The sequence below is a fragment of the Mesoplodon densirostris genome, chromosome 4 (assembly GCF_025265405.1).
Source record: "Mesoplodon densirostris isolate mMesDen1 chromosome 4, mMesDen1 primary haplotype, whole genome shotgun sequence".
NCBI lineage: Eukaryota > Metazoa > Chordata > Mammalia > Artiodactyla > Ziphiidae > Mesoplodon > Mesoplodon densirostris.
This window is the reverse complement of record NC_082664.1, coordinates 152491309-152497529: the sequence shown is the minus strand read 5'-3', so window position 1 is coordinate 152497529 and position 6221 is coordinate 152491309.

Here is a 6221-nt window from a genome sequence, read left to right as displayed (position 1 = left end):
TAGACTGATTTTTCAGGTGAGTGATTTTCTTGTTTGGCCTTTCATGCAATGAGAAGCTTGGCTTCATTACCTACCTACCAGCAGCTTTGGTAGTTTGCCCTCTTGAGTTCTGGCTAAAAAGTTAGGTTCACGTGACTATTTCTCTGCTTTTCATAGACTATTCTTACTAATTTTGAGCATTGAGGGAGTTTTTTACCTGTGTGACAGCTAGCTTTCTGCTAATTGTTTACTTTGAGGTGTTTACCAACATTATTCACAATGCCTATAATTTGAGCTCCTTCCCCCAGTTTAAATATAGGCCTCCTTGAGAGGTTTTGACATGTGTTATCCCTCACCTTTGTTCTGTGGAAGTTCTTGAAGTTAAAAGGCATCTCATCTCTGCTTCTAGGAGTACCCCCTGTGATTTCTTCTTTGTTCTCCCATACAGTCTATATATTCTTGTGAATGGTTATAAACCATGAAGTCGACTGGCCAAAAACTGGGCCCAGATTTGGCTCTGTCGTCCCCTGGCCGCGACTCTCTTCACTGTCTGAGCCTCGGTCTCTTCATCTGAGATAGGAAGGTTTGTTGATAGGTTGACACAACATCTCAGACAATTGTTACGTGCTTTTTACAGGTGAGTTGACATAATCAATCAGCTCTGGAATCTTCTTTCCTCCCCTTTTGTGGTTTGGCAAGAAGCTGGCTCAGCAGGTGTGACTTAGCTCAAAGGAAGAACAGGCTGAGACTGGAGGTTGAATTCCAGAGGTTCCCCCACTTGCTAACAAGGCCACCTTGTCGACCTGGAAGCACTGCTGTCACACAGATGCCTCGAGGTTCCTAGCCCCACCCCAAATACGTAGAGCATTATGGGGGCAGGTCCTGTGTCTGGCCCCGCTGTGGCCACCCTCAGCGCCACTCCTGGTGGGCCAGGAGAGCTTACAGGGTTGGCACCTCTGCTGGTTCTAGGTTTTCTCCCAGTAACTCGAGTGGGTTAGTGATGTGTGTGGGAGTCCGGAACCCCTCTGTATGATGTGAGCGTTCTAACTGTTGCTTGCTCTTTAACCTCATATTTTCTTTTAACCATCTGAGACTGCATTATCCAGGGCAGTGGTGAGATTCTCGGCCCTGCCTCCCAGAGGTGCTGGGTCAGCAGGCTTAACATGGGGTTCATAAAACTGCCGGTTTTATTTTAAAATTTTCTCTACTTTTTATTTCAAATTCAATCCCACAGAAAAGTTGCAAGAATAGTAGGATGAATACTTAGTTGTATACTCTTCACCTATAAGATTTACCTTTTGTTAATATTTTTGCCATATTTGTGTATACACATGCTCTCTCCACACACTTATTTCTCTGAATCATTTGAAAGAATGTAATTGCATTTTTAACAATCTCAGTGCAAGATCCTATTTGAGAAAAACTAGAGATTCACTGTATAGTAATTTATTGGGGGCAGGGAAAGAGAAGGAGAGGGGTTAACAATATTTTCTGTCTGGAAATTAGGGCACTGTCACCTTTGAGAAAGATAAACCAGGTCAGGATCAAACTGATTTAGGAGCCAAATATTAAGCTAACTGATTGAACTCAAGAAAGGGTTTTGAATGGCTTGTTTGCAGGTAAAAATATTGAGAGCTCCCTCCCTCCCTTATTCCTCTGTGGCAAACCCTAAGAATAAGTGAGAGGGGACAGATATATACACAGATAATTAACGTTGGTTTCTTAAACAGCTTTTAAAAAAAAACAAAACTCCTTGAATATGACTTTAAGGAGAAGCTTCCTTCTCCCGTTTGCTGTCTTTATCCATAGGATAGTAATAGGTGTTGCCAACTGGTTGACCTTCTTAAGCAGTTTGGGGAAGGAAAGTTGTGCCTCCCTCACCCCTCACTCACTTCCACATGACACAAGGTAGCTTCTTTCACATTTGTCTTGATTTCTCTAAAATGGCAAGGAGGTTGTTATTCTAGCTGGCTTTGGCCCTCTCTCAGACCCACCTGTAGAGTTCGGGTGGGTCTGAAGTTCACCGTGTTCCCTGCTCCTGACCTCTGCTCCTCTGCATTTGTAGTGCAGGCTGGAATGTCCAGACTAGGGGTGCGGTGGGGCAGGCCAGTGGAGGTGGGGTGGCAAGAAGCGCCCCTTGGCTGTGAGATCCAGCAATAAAGCAGAGGGGTGTGGTCAACAGCCCCAGATTAACAGCCCCAGAACTCTCATTACAAAAGATGTATGTGCTTTGTTGAAAGAAAGTCAAAATAACCCAGAAGTCTGTTGATTCTTCTTCCTCACATACACTCCAAGTTAAATACTGTTAGACTTGTGGTGCAGGTCCTTCCACACCTTTCCCTATGGACAGATGGACACGTCTGAGTTTCACTGGGGCCAGGGCAGAGGAAACAGAAACTCAGCCCCGTGGGGACCCAGAGGAAGGAGGACAGCACCTTCAACCGTCCTGCTGTCTTGATAAGCCAATTGTCAGATTGCCGTGCAGTGGGGTAGCCAGGCTGGGCTGGTCCCAGCAGCCTTTGGGGAGAATCAGGTTGGGGAAAGCTGCAGAAAAGAAACCAAAGTAAAAGTCTCTCTAAGTATTGCTTATTTATATTGCAACATTTAGATACTGAGAATAATTAGAAAAGTAGGAATTGAAAATGAGGAAGAAATGACAGATGATGTGGGTGGTTTCAGAAGAACAGATCGATGTATTTTGTGATGCAGCCTTGGGAGAGACTGGAGGGCAGCTGAGCCTGCGAGGATGTCTCCTGCCCTTGGGGAGGGTTGGGGGGTGGGATTCACGGGTGGTGTGCCTGGGAGTGATCAAGGTTAGACAAACCTTGAGGGTTTGGTGCTCCTTTATCTGATGTTCTCTGGCATGAAGTTAACCATGGGCAGAGCTGTGGCTCTGATCTGAGCTCATCATCCTGTGAGTCTAGCAGTGGTACCAGCATTGACACCCTTACCCCACCCTACCCGCCTTGGTGAACATGCACAGGAAAGGCAACATGCTCTCCACGATGTTCATGGCATAGGTGATAGCTCTGTGTGTTTATTCAAGGATGACATCATCCTACCTTTCCTGGTCCCAGAGCTGGAGACACAAAGATGCCCCCATGGGCGGGTTGGTCTGGGACCCTGGAGGTTCCTGGTACGATCTTTGTCACCAACTTGGGACACACTCGTTCACTTTTACTTTTCCAGGTGATGCTCAAGCCTTTATGATGTCCATAAGCAGCAATTCTTGTACCTCCCTCTAGATCACCCTTCCCCTGGATGTCAAAGAATTCCAGGGGTCAGTCCTCCTTCCTAAGCTGGACTGGGACACCAGAAAATTAGATGTGCACACTGATTGACTGTGGTGACCCCAGGTGTCGCTGGTGTAAGTGAAGGTCTCCCCATGGCCCATGGGCCTGCCCACTCTCTGGGGACACATGCATCGGGTTGTGGTGGCAGCCCACTCTGGTGCCCTAGAACAACTTCCCTTGGCTGTCACATGCTCAGCCTTCCTTCCTCAGAGCAGGACATCTGCCAGGGTCCCTAAGTCCTCAGTGGCTTCCCTCAGCTCTTCCATGAACCTTTTGATTCTGAATTTGGGTCAGCCTCCAGGGCCTCTGCCCTTCTCCAGGGGGAGTCACCTTAAGGGCCTTTGCTGCCATGTGCCTGCTTCAGGGCCACCCCAGACTACCCCAATGGCTGCCCCAACTTCATCCTCTGGGTTCCTGTGCAAACGTCCGCCCTGAACTGTGGAATCCGGGGAGAGGCAATCTTTGCTGAACCACACAAAGCAAACCAGGCGGCTCGTTTATGTTTATCACCTTTCCCCAGAACAACTTGCTGCTTTTAGATTCACATAACCATGGAAGCCTAGTCAAAGGATTTTCCCCATAATAATAAACATCCATTCTCTGTTTCTAGCTTAAGACTCAAATTCTCTATCACTCTGCATTAGAGTACTTAGTTTAAAATGTTTAAAAATATATATACCAAGAACTATAAAAAGAAAGTAGATATTACCCTTCAGATACCCCCTTGTATCAGCCAGGGTGCAAGAGAAAGGACACCTCAGTGGGGTAGTTTGAGGAGAGTTTAAGAAAGGGCTTGTCTGCCAAGGAGGAGGGAAACCCCAGGCAGACATGGATAGTGCCCAGCTACCACCCATGGGCCTGCAGGGGCAAGGCCAGGTCTCCTAAGAGCATATTCAAATTACTATCAAAGGTTTTAAGAGTCCCAAGGATTCTAAATTCTCTTTGAAGAGGCAGCAGAGCGGAGGGGCTGAGAGCACAGGCTTGTGTGCAAATCCTGACCCGGCCACTTACTGATTTTGTGATGCAGGGCACGTTGCTCAGCCAGTCTTGTGCCTCAGTGTCCTCACTTGCGAGTGGGGGTTATAATAGTGTCTACCTCATAGGGTGCTGTGAGGACTGAATGCTGTACATGACCCAGGTGCATTGCCTGGCAAATGGAGCTTGTGAAATAAAACCAATAAAAAAACGTCACTGTATATGCAACAAGCTGATGTAACCTGCTGACTCCCAAGACGGGTGGGCCTTTTACCTTGCCCCTTGTCGCAGGCAGCAGACCAGCATTGTCCTTGGACTCTCAAGCCCCACAGGACTGTAGGGAAAGACTTCCTTTCTTACCACCTCTGCTCCCTTGGTGCCAGGCACAGGTGCCTTGGACTTGGCAGGCCAGGGCGCCCTTGGTGGGCATCCCTTTTAGGGGACTTGGCCTGCAGCCCTGACTCATTGGTAACCAGCCAGCAGAATCCCTCCCTCTCTGTCCTCCAGGGTGGCTGTTTCCTAGTCAGTCCCTGCAGACACAGCCTTCAGCTAAACTCATGTGTTTACTTATTCTGTTGCCAGAATAATTTTGGTAATTACGAATATTTTCCACACTTTGGTAATTATGAATAATGCTGTTTGGAGGAACCGCCAAACTATTCCAAAGTGACTGTAGCATTTTACATTCTCATCACTAGTGGATGAGGGCTCCAGTTTCTCCACATCCTCCAACACTTACTATTGTCCCTCCTTTTGATTATAGCCATCCCAGTGGCTGTGAAGTGGTATCTCAGTGTGGTTTTGATTGGCATTTCCCTATTGACTCATGGCGTTGAATGTCTTTTCATGTACTTACTGGTGATTTGTACATCTTCTCTGGAGAAATGTCCAAATCTTTTAACCATTTTAAAAATGGGTTATTTGTGTTTTTATTGTTGAGACGTAGTTCTTTAGTCTTAATACTCAATCCCTATCAGATACTTGATTTGCAAATATTTTCTCCTATTCTGTGGGCTGTCTTTTCATTTTCTTCATGGTGTCCTTTGAAGCACAAAAGTCTTATAAAGTCCAGTTTATCTGTTTTTCCTTCTGTTGCCTGTGCTTTTTTAGTATCATATTTAAGAAACCATTGCCAAATCCAAGATCATGAAGATTTGCCCCTTCTAAGAGTTTTATAGTTTAGCTCCTACATTTAGGTCTATGAACCATTTTCAGTTCATTTTTATATGTGGTGTTAGGTAAGGGTCCAACTTCATTATTTTGCCTGAGGATATCCAGTTGTCCCAGCACCATTTGTTAAAAAGATTATTTTTTTCCCATTAAACTGTCTTGGCACCCTTGTTGAAAATTAGCCACAAATGTATAGGTCTCTTTCTGGATTCTCAGGTCTGTCCCATTGATCTGTGCCTATCCTTATGTCAGTACGACAATGTCTTTATTATTGTAGCTTTGTAGTAAGTTTCAAAGTTGGGATAAGTGAGACCTCCAAATTTGCTTTTCCTTTTTAAGATTGTTTTGGCTATTCTGGGTCTCTAGCATTTCCATGTGAATTTTAGCTTGTCAATTTCTGCAAAGAAGCCAGGTGGGATTTTTTTTTTTTTTCCAGGTGGGATTTTAATAGGGATTGTGTTGAATCTGTAGGTCAGTTTTGGGAGTATTGCCATCTGAACAGTATTAAGTCTTTCAATCCACGAACATAGGATGTTTTTCAATTTATTTAGATCATTTTTAATTTCTTTCAGTAATGTTTTATAGTTTTCATTGTACAAGTCTTACACATCTTTTGTTAAATTCTTTCCTAAGTTTTTTATTCTTGTTGATTCTGTTGTAAATTGTTCATTGCTAGCGTATAGAAATGCAGTTGGCTTTGTGTGTTCATCCTGTATCCTTCAAAATTGCTGAAGTTGTTTATTAACTTCAGTAGTTTCTGTGTGTTGTGTATGTGAATTCCATAGGATTTTTTTTCTTCTTTTT